Consider the following 11,493-nt stretch of genomic DNA (forward strand, 5'->3'; position numbering starts at 1 on the left):
GAGCAGCTTCTTTCCTCAGGTTGTGAGGCTTCTCAGAAAAAAACAAAAAACAAAGTCTTATGTAGCATAAAGGGACTACAACTTTATTTTATTTTATTTATCCATTTCATTTCTCAGGGACCGTGCATATTGAAAAAACATTGCTGTAAATATGCCAGAATGAGCCAAGAGGCTAGTTTTCATCCGTAATCCCTGGCGTGGTATAACATTGGTAAACTAAAATCAAGAAACAAGTTTAAAACAACGTGATATAATCATTCATGCATTAAAGAATATGTAATAGAATGACAAATAAATTATCCTTGGATGCCAACCTGAACCAGCATCAGTCAAGACTGGAGCTTCGGGACTCTGTAAAGCTTTTGTGGGTGCCAACCCTGATAATGAAATGTAAAAATGCATTTTGCCTGTTTTCACTGTTAAAAGAGACAGAAAGCAATATGATCTTTTTAAATGAATTCACTTGACTTCAGCTAGTTAGAACAGCAAACTTGGGTAAATTCATTCAACGGCTTATATCCAAACTGGTCCTCATATTTCCTCATATTTTGTAGTGACAGCAGGCAGTCTGATAGACATCTAGCATGAGTAAGTCGGCTTAACCTGATGATAGTGAGGGATAAGGTTAAAGACAGAAAAATAAGGTAACCAGTAAAGTAGAAGCCACCAGAATCTGTGCTTCCACTTGTAACTGGTGCTATGTGTTTTCTGTTGCGCTATACTACAAAAGAAAATGAAAGCCTTTGGGTTATTTTGGCTCATGAGAAATCAATAACCAGTGGGTTGGTGAATCATCTGGTAAGTTTTTTTGTCCAGAGAAAAAGAAGCCTGCTTTCGCCAGGCCGTCACAGGCCTACACTATGTGTATGAAAGAATGAAGTGAAGGTCAAAACCTTTTTAATGAATTAACGTAAGAATTGTTCACCTTTAAGACAACGAGCATGAATCACACAATAGCAGAAAAGTCCCCAGATATATAGTTAACAAGTTTTCCACCTATAAGACAGCAAGAGAACGCTGTAAACAGAGATACAAGTTAAAACCTGGGTGTGAAGAAGGAGTAACACATTTTTGGCTGCATGCTGTTAAAACAACACCTACATCATTTCCAAGCTCCGAATACATTACTCTAGATGGGTAACAACACGCAGAAAATAATTAATTGCATTTGACTTACAGTAGGTGTCAAGTGTAAAATATGCAGACTGTTAAATATGTAAAGCTTGGGCTTATATATGTATAGATTAAGCCAGTTTAAGACCATTTGACCTCTTATGTGAGGCAGTCTGAAGATTATTTAAATCTGTGCCCTCACTGATTTAATCAGTGGGATTTACAGTTTTCTAAAGACATGCATGTAAACCTTTTAACTTTGTATTATTTTTCAATTTTATTATGTCATTAATATTTCTTTTCTTTTTTTTTGCATTTCATATATTCAAAATCATGTACCCATGTAGTCAACTTTGAGTGTTTTTGGGATTAAATAAAGTAGTATATACACTTTAAATGTACCAAGTTTATTTCAGGGTTATATTAATTATCACACTTATCCAAGCACACAGTATGATTTTTGGCACACAATGACATCGATAAGAACTAAATAAATAAATGAAAATGGAACAAATATTTGTGGTTATAACATACTGCAATATGCAAAAGATATCCATGAACTGTAAAATCAAGATTAACCTCTGACCAACCGATGAATCTATAGCATCTTTTCTCTACCAGTGCTGTTTCACTTACAATTACCCATCAAACATCTGGGCTTTTTTCATGTCTAAAAGCAGGGCAGCAGGCCTGTGTGGTCCATTCTAATACACTACGTTAAAACCTGCCTATTTAATGTGCATTTTTGGCCCTAATGATAAAGCAATCTCTCAACAAAACTAAGTGATGACGGGGAGGCCGCAGGGAAGGAGAAAACAATTTGCATAATGGGAAAATCAGACCTAATCTTCACCGGAACCTCAGCCTGGGAGCTCGGAGAGAAGATGAAGGGAGGGAGAAAGGGAGGTGAGGATGGTGAGGGAAGGGAAGGGGAAAAGCAATGGATGGGCCTTTAAATCTGAGAGTCCAACTGCAGCTGAAGTCTCTCTTCTTTCCTTAAACCTCAGTGAATGTCCGTTATCTTGCAGCAGTCCCCAATGACAATGCCTCCAACAATCCCCTCAGTGTGTAGAGGCATAGTTGAGATTTCTATAGTGTTTAGCACGTTTACATCATGGCAAGTGTTATTTTTAGCAAATATATCTTGTGTGCATCAATTGCTGTGAATATAGAATTAATTGCAGTTCACAGATTACATGTAGCATACAGGTATCTTTCTTTTTATTTTAAAATTTTACATGCATTTGTCAGACACACTCTATTGAGCTTTACACAGTGTATTTTAACTATATTGTGCACTCAACATGTACAAGTAGATTTTCTTAAGATGACCAAAGGGTGGCAGTGTTGTTCATTCCTCTCTGGCATGAGTTTACTCAAGATGGACAATTGTTGAGGTGAGGATTGTAAAGTACAATAACAGCACACAGACATGGAGGAAATGGTAGCATGAAATTGAATCATGAATTGTGAAAACTTAAAAAAAAAACACTCACATGCATGTAAGTTACTGTATAATATTTTCTATCATTGCTCTTCCCATTCATGCTGGCACTACAAAACTGTTCCCAATGTGAATGTAATGTAAGTGATCACGAGGGACATAATTTAGTATCTCTGTTCTGCTAAATGTCCTCTTTGTGATCCAGACAATGCTGTGCTGGACACAAAGATGTACTTAAAAAAATGACTAACTTTGGATGATACACACTTAATTGTCTACCTCAGTGCTGAAGCCTCATACTGACTTTGTCTGACCCATGGCTGTAGCTACTACAACAACAACATCAATGCCCCCCCACCTCCCCACCCCTGACCTCGGCCCCCATCAAAAAAAATCAAACTAATTTCCTGCTATTCTAAAACTGTTTTAAAATTAACTAACAAATGGCTTTTTTTTTACATTAATGTATAATTAATTAATCCACTAAAGCATATCTGTATGTATATATATTTATGTGTAAAATATATGGATAGGGATGTGATGTGTCTCCTGCAATACACATGGAAATATCTACAAAATATTATCAATATCGAAACTCTCACTTCCCCTGGACAATTCAAGATAATTATCTGGAACCACTCACCACCTGAGTGTGCAACTGTGACTGTGCAAGTAAGTCTTTATTCCTGATTAAAGTTGAAGTTCAAAGAGACAGTTCACCCCCAAAACAAAAGAGTATATTTTTCCTCTTACTGTTGTGCTATTTATCCATCCAGATCGATTTGATATAAATTGCTGAGCTTAGAGATGTCTGTCTCCTCTCCAATATAATGGACCTAGTTGGCACTTGGCTTGGGTTGCTCAAATCATCAATTGAACTTTCATTTGAAAAACTCAACACTAATGTCTCTTTCCAGAAAGAATGACCCCGTTACTCAACATAATCCACAGATCTTGATGTGAGCAGTTTCAAGCAGGAACTATTATCTTCACTGCACTACAAACATATCAACGCACAGAAAGCTCACCTTGCCGTGGCGTTTTTCAAGTGTTTTGTTCTGAGCATCACAAGCTGAATACCATCTAGTTCCTTTATATTTAAGGGGAGATTTAAGTTAAATTCAGCACTTGATTTCAGCTACAATCTTTTAAACGGAGGGATCGCTTTCAACGACGTATTTCTGTCATCAAGGGCTACACCTGTCAATGTGGCAATATGACTTCCAATGTCGATAAATGTGCAAACACTTCTCACCTCCACTGAGTCATGTTCAAGTTGGCATTTCACGTGTTCTTCCACAGATTTTCGACCTAAGGTATTATCTGCTCCGGCTTACCTTACGGTTGCTGAAAACAGCATATGGGGACAAAAATTATTGATTTGTGTTCACAGATTACTCTCAGCCCCTCCTGCCATACTGAAAACAGGGATGTGTTAATCCGCTGTACAATCAAAGAAAGTTACTATCACATCAGGAGATACAGGGAATACACACACTGGGGTGAAGCTGATCTTTTTCAGTCAAACAGTAAAAGGTGGATGAACAGGAAATTAGTAAAGCTAAATACTGCAGCAGAGGGTGTGTGTGTGTGTGTGTGTGTGTGTGTGTGTGTGTGCGTGTGTGTGTGTGTTACTCAGCATTGTTTAAGGAGTGCAGGTAAGCATCTGTGTGTGTCAGCTTGTCGCATGTGTATCCATACCGTACTGTACATCAGCTTATACATCATCTGTCCATGCTGTCTGTCTGTCTGCACGTATGCGTGTGTCACTCTTGTCTGTCTGTCTGCCAGCGTGATAATGCTGAGCCCCTCGTGAAGCCGCTTGCATCTCTTGTTGTGGCTCCTTGTTCTTGGCCTACTTTGGGAGAGGTGAATTGAGGGCAATTCGAGTCTATGGGTAAGGGGATTAGGTCTCCAAACATGCTCCTCTCCAGTTTGGGATTTTGCCCTGATGCCAGACACTTAAAGTCTGCCAGGGATTAAGATAAAGAGAGAAGTAAGAGCGGCGTGTATTGTGGTGCGCGTGGGGAGATGTTTTCGACAACAAAAAAAAGGAAGAGGAGGGGCGGGTGGTGGTTAATAAAAAAAATAAGATACATGGTGGTGATATGATCTAATAAATCTATGCGGCATTTGTTGACCTATTTGGCTGCGGCGCGTGCCATGATGTCGGTCAGTATGTTTTCAAGGGATAAGACACAATAAACGAGAAGCTGTTCTTTTCATTTCCTTTGTATTAGTGGATGATCTCCGCTTAATTCAGAGGTTTAATTAGGAAATGGCTCGGATCTTAGCTCAATATTGTTGGTATCACAGTTTTCTGATTAAGGGGACAAAAGCAGAGTCTTTGCATCGCACATGAGCATCGGGTGTTAAGAAACATCCCAAGAGGAATCAGAGTCCATCTGACATGAAGGCCCAGCTTACGAAGTCGGCATGTGCCACCTTGTTTCACTCAATTTTGAATCGTGCAGTAAAATAGAACATCGTCTGCATAATATGACATTCTCGTTCGACAAAGGTTTGCTGGAAAACTGTTGAATCTAAAAGGACTCTCAACAGGTGCAATCAAGAATAAACAAACCTCCCCACTTACATATTTTGCACTGAGAACAAAGTGGCACATGAATTATTTATCACATAGGATGATAAGAGCATCAGGTTGAGGTATTAGGGCTCCTGAACCTCTTATAGGAGTCTTCGCAAGAGTCTGTCTTTTCCTTTGTCTTGACAGGGTACAGGGGGGTTCCTCCACCCCTCCACCCTGCGTCTGGAGGCTCCTCCTGGGTAAGAGGTCGCTGCTCCATCACGCTCCTCCAAGAAAGTGGGTCATGAGTCTGAGACTGTGGGATTACCGACCGTCAGGCAGGCGTGTGCCGGGCTGCCCTCTTATCCGTAATGTTTAGACCCCCCCCTCTCCTCCACAAACCCAACCCCTCCCTTCGGTGGAAAAGAAAGGCACACACACCCTCCACCACCCGCGGGTACACAAACATCCATAAGCCTGTTAGCCTAAGACAATTCAGAACTGACTCCCAATGCACCATCTCTGTTTGAGTTATTGAGGAAAAAGTGTCATGTTGCAACTCCTTAAAAGTCATGTAAATATATATTCACAACAATTACAACTTTGTATTGTTGTTAAAATATAAAACAAATAGCAAAATCTTTTGGTACGCCATCCTCAGATGTGTGATTTGTACACTGTTCCCAATAAACTGTTAAATAATTTACCAAACCCCAACCAGCTCAGCAATAATGACATCTAATAGCGACACGATGATAAATGCCAGCTTTTAAACAGCTGACCCCGTGATACTAATGGCAGCCTGGTTGTCCTGTATGCTCTGACATGGAGTATGATTAATCAGCAAATAAATTACTAATAATAAATACATTCATTTTGCAGCAGAATGATCACATCCATCATCCGAGGTCACTGTTGCCTTGTGCAGCCGCTAATCAGCGTCCCTCTCTAGACTTTCTACCTGCTGATGGCAAAAGAAAGCGATACACATGTAAGTGAGGGAATGTGGAGACTTTGAAAGGAGGATGTAAGAGTTGGGAAAAGAACGACGGGGCAGGTGTATTGGTGAACATATAATAGGAGTTTTAAATGAAGTAAAAAGGAAATAGTTTGTTGTGTTTCGGCTGTTTCGTGCCGAAGAGAGGGAACTATAATTCACTCACTCATCTCATTGTTTTGGTCCAGATTGGGGTCCAGCTCACTCTGTGTCTGGGAGGGTTGATTAGAGAGAGAGAGGGGCGAGACAGAGATTTCAATTAGAGTTCAATTATAAGCACTGGCTGCCACACATGACCTCCTTAAAGATCCTAACACGGCTCTAAATTGAGCCGTGGTGTCTCGTTCATCGGCTCATGTATTTTTTGTTATACTAGCGGGTTTTATAAAGGTATAGACATAGATAATTGAATTTGTATGTGTCCACAAAATTACATTATGACTCAGTTCCATACAGTAAGTGACAAGACAGTAATATTATTTTGTCAGTTTTGTCTGGAATGTATTCCTGTATTTTTGTAATGTATTTTTGCGAACAAGACATGTAATTTTGCATCTGTTAGTATATAACACAAATCTGTGTTTTGTGAGTAAATAATGACTGAATTTTCAATCATTTCTTGTCTTCCACTAAATCTATCCGTAATTTTACACAGCAAAGCAAAATAAAACCCTGAGTGTAACTTTTAGTTTTGGGAAATGTTTCTTTTGAGCCTTCTCACGCTGCTTAAAATGTGTCACTATTATCCCTCAGTCTAGGATAGTATTTGCTGCTGACTTGTTGTCTTCACAATATCAACTAAGGCTTTATAAGTTTGCATTACGAGTTGTGAATTACATTAATAATGGCTGCAATTGTTGGTTGGTTTGTGAGCAGGATTACACAAGAACTACTGAAGAGATTTCCACGGAACTCGGATGGAGGATGTGAACTTGAGGTGCGAATCCAGATAAAGAAACGGATGCAGGAATTTTTCCCTTACTTTCCTTAACATTGCTTGATAGGGCTTTTTTCCCCACTGTGTTTTCAGGGAATAAAGCATGAAAAAAATCAGGTGCATTTAGGTTGCTGCTATCTATGGTTGAGTACAAAAGGGGCCTGTTAAGCCTTGGTGGGGATGTGCACTCTACTTAGTGCCATTGTAGTTACAACTGTGCTTTTCCAGCTATGATGAGTCAAAATGTCCATCATTAGAGAGACCTGCTAAGATGTGGAATAATTACTCTTCATCTAGGATGTTGTTAGATCATATAATGAACATATTAATAATCAACGATCAGCATTCTTATGGTTTTGTAACATAAAAAATGTGGTCAAGATGCAGACATCAGATCCTTACGGTCTTATTTAAATGAGTGATTATTTCATTCATTTAGATAGCTTTTAAAAGTTATTAAAAAAATGTTTTCCCAAAGCCTGTTTTCAAAGACTTCTTGACTACTTTACAGGTGTTAGACAACATGTGTGGAAATATAAATTTGTGTTAGCTGAGAACTGGGTTACCTGGTCTTTTTAACAATTGCAGAAACCAACAAGATGAAAACTTACATTTTCTACAACAAAGAAACTTTAATTAGCACGGACTTCTATCAATAAAAATTCAGAATAATGCAGCAATTTTCATATATTTGATCCCATTAAATGGTCTAGCACAAACCAGTCCTTTGCTACACAGAAGCCTCTTTTTGATCAAAACATGGCACTCTGCAACACAATAAAAAATATCCTACCAAGCCTTCCAAAGCTGATTACGACTTGATAACTTACTTTAAACCAGTCCAAAGGTGTAAAGCTTGTATTACTGCTAAGCTCCTTAAAATCAAGTATTTTTACCAAAATACACCACCTGCAAACCAGACAGACCCCACAGCAGGCCAACATCTGTAATGACAAGCCGGGTCAAGCCTCAGCTCTGCCTGAAAGGTTTGAACTCTGACCTCGCAGGCATTATGGCTCTGGGGTGGCTTATCATTGCTCTAAAATGCTGATATTTCCCACCCTGGACAAAGACGGGTGAAACACAACGCAACCAGTCGTGTCCCCAGACGGTGCGTCGGAACTGAGTAACAGCATCCCCCCCATAGAAATGGATGGACAGTTGTTGGCCTTTATTGTCTGAGCATGAAACCAGGGACACATGTTGGGTGGTAAAAGTGTCAAGGCCTGACTGAAGGGCCATTGTATTGGTTTCCAGTGGTAGCAGTCAGCCTTTGTTCCCTGGGTTGTTCATCATTAGCATATCAATATTCAAAGGGGCTGATGCTGGGCAGAGGTGGCAGCCTTTTTAGCCTGGAGTAGACCCTCATGCACAAATAATACAACCTGTGTTTGACTCTTAAGGGCCAGCTGTTGAGTTAAGAAGAGTCATGAAGCATATCTGATCTGAACGATGAGCTCCATTTTTATCTTTTTATACAAATCAAAGAAGATCAATTCAGATGTCTTACAGTAGTCGTGAGACACTTCTTAACCATTTCTCCAGCTCTCTTTGGTGAATAACAAAGGGCTAAATGGTGTCACCCCTTCCACCCCACCTCCCTCCCCTTCCTCGACTCAGGCCAGCTGACCCCAGGACTGGCAGGCCGGGGGACAGTTAGCCCTCGTGTGTTACTGTGTGTGTGTGTGTGCGTGTGTGCGTGTGCGCGAGGGGCAAAGCCACCAGATAGTGTCGGTTACTCCGAGGGCCAAGCGGAAAAGCGGTTGGGCAGTTTAGCCAGCTGCTGGGGGAGCGAGCCATGGCTGGTCTGGTCAGTGAAACCTTGCCAGATGGAGCCATTTCAAAACAATGAGAGCTCCTACGCTATGGTTGAAAACTAGAGGCTGGTTGCTCAGGGGACGCAGAGGGTGGGCCTTTATCTACAGTAGATGGTGAGGTGGTTGGGTTTGGTAAAAAATCTAGAATTATTTTTTTTTGGATCAGCAACTTATTCCTGCAGGATTTTGGTTTCCTTAAAGTTGTAGCCCAACACTTTTAGTGACTGATTCAGACCCTAAAATGTATATACAACATCTAAATAATGTTAATAATTGGATAAGTTTCCCCCCTTCTTCCATTCTTTTGCATATCCCCCGTCAAGGTTTGCTTTTTCAGATTCAGATGTCATTCTCCTGCTACCTTCCCCATCCTCTCACTTACTATTTCTCCATCTCTATCTGCCTCTGCCTCCGTCCCTCCAGACAGCAACAGGCTGAGGTGTCCTGGGACTACTCCGCTTAGGAGTTACCAAGCCTGGGTAATGAGGCGTGTGATTGGTCCCCTCCCTCCCGAACAAGGCCAGTCTTTGGAGGACATGATTGATCATGACAGGGGCACAATGGCAGCCTGGTGTCAGAGGGGTGCCATGGGTGCACATGGACCCCCCGCGGTAACACTCAGTCACTCAACTCAGCTGTGCTTAAGCAGTTAGACACACACACGACACGTATGCACACACATGTACACAATGCGGGACAGCGCAGAACACAGAGGCACTCGTGGACACACGCAGGCATGTATAATGGCAAAGCAAGACTATGGGCTCCAACGTGTGCATGTGTAAATCTCCCTTGAGAGACGAGCAGTAGACTTTAGGCAAGGCCTTTTCCCATCCTGATCGATCCTGAATATTTACAATATTGATAAGGTAATAATACAAATGCATAAATATTTAGCTGTTCTTAGGGGAAAATAAGGTTCCCAGAACGCTGTTTGAGGCTAGAAAGGTGGCAGGGTCCGCCAAATATAAACAAAGTAAAACAGTATGAAATTAAGTTGTCCTTTAAGGTCAGTTTGTCTATTCAGTTTATTCAATCATGAAAACAAAGAAAGTTTGTTTATTTAGTTTGTTTAAGCACGAAAATCCGTCAGTGACAATTTTTTCTCTTCTGATTAAAATTGCTTCCCAAAAACAACATTGTGCATCTTTAGGTCTTCATCAGGATTATTGTCAGCAGCATTTTTTTTATCAAGCCTTTATTTCATTGATGCAGTGAGCCCTTCACAAGATGGAAAACGCTGAACAGTGCTCTTTAACTACATTACACACGGCTGTCTTAACAATTTGGCTAAATATAATTTATAGAATGTTATTGACAAAAATATACCATTAAGTTCAATCGTGTTTTAAGGGATTTTTCTTTTTCCTTTCTCTTAGAATATAGCTGGGATCAGACCAAATCACTTGCATGTTTTGTTTTTGTTGACACCTGCAAGAAAAAATGGATGGTTGGTTGTTTGAGTGGATGGGAATCCTCTGTCAGGGCTGCAACTGATGACTATTTTTATTATCGATTAATCTGCCGACTACTTTCCCACTAAATTGATTAACTGTTTAGTCTGTAAAAATTTCAAAAAATGGTGAAAAATGCTCAGAGGCCAAAGTGACATCTTCAAATTGCTTCTCATCTCCAACCAACAGCTCAAAACCCCAAAGGCTCTTTATATATTATCATAAATAAAGAATAAAAACAACAAATCCTTACATTCAAGAAGCTGGAACCAGCAAACGTTTAACATGCTGCTTGAAAAATGACTAAAACGATCAATCGATTATCTAAATTGTGCAATTAATTTCCTTTTGATCACTAATTGTTGCAGCGCTGTCCTTTTAACTGCAAAAACACAAATCTAAGCTTTTCTGTTATACATGAAACACAACAGATCTGAACAAACATTTGCATTCATAAAACTGTTCCATTCTGTTTTCAGGTAAAGTGCCCTCACTCGATGGGAAATGGAGGTTTCGCATGCAGCGCGCCGTTTGTTCTTTTGAAGTCTCATCTATTCTGATCCGCAGGGCACTTGTGAGCCTGTTGAACTGGCTCATATTCAAGGTCAAAAATCAAGTTCTAATATGTGCAAAAGGCCGAGTCTTTATGGAGGACCATTAGTGGCTGATTGCAGCTGCTTCCTCGAGTGGGGCCCAGGTGTGTTAACACTTTACCAATTTCCTGTGATGATGCTCTAGGTTTCACAGGGGACGAACAAAACAGGATAAAAGCCTTGGCATGTTTGAGGGGGCTGGCTCATTATGGTAAATATTCATGGGAGGGAGCCGAGGACACTAGAAATGTTTGTGGAAGAAAAGGTCTCTTTTTTTTTTCTGGATTGACTCAGACTCCTTATAAAACACACATTCATTTTGTTATAGTATATCAAAACGATAAATTACAGAATCACGATGCTTCATATTAACTCACTTATTTTTCCTAACTTGAGAGATCTTAAACATGCATAAGTCTCCGCATGACTTCACAATGCATCTGCAGAGACTCTTCTCGTAGTGCACGAGAGGAAAAGGAAAAGCAGCCCTGTTGTTGTGCTCGTAGTCTAAGCTCCTTTTGACGCTGCATTGGCTTTAGGTTACTGTGTACATCTTCCAGATTTACAAACAGTCCTCCCTTAATCTGCAGAAGATCCACACCAGAGATTAT

Source organism: Pagrus major, chromosome 12 (assembly GCF_040436345.1).
Source record: "Pagrus major chromosome 12, Pma_NU_1.0".
In the NCBI taxonomy this organism is placed as follows: Eukaryota; Metazoa; Chordata; class Actinopteri; order Spariformes; family Sparidae; genus Pagrus; species Pagrus major.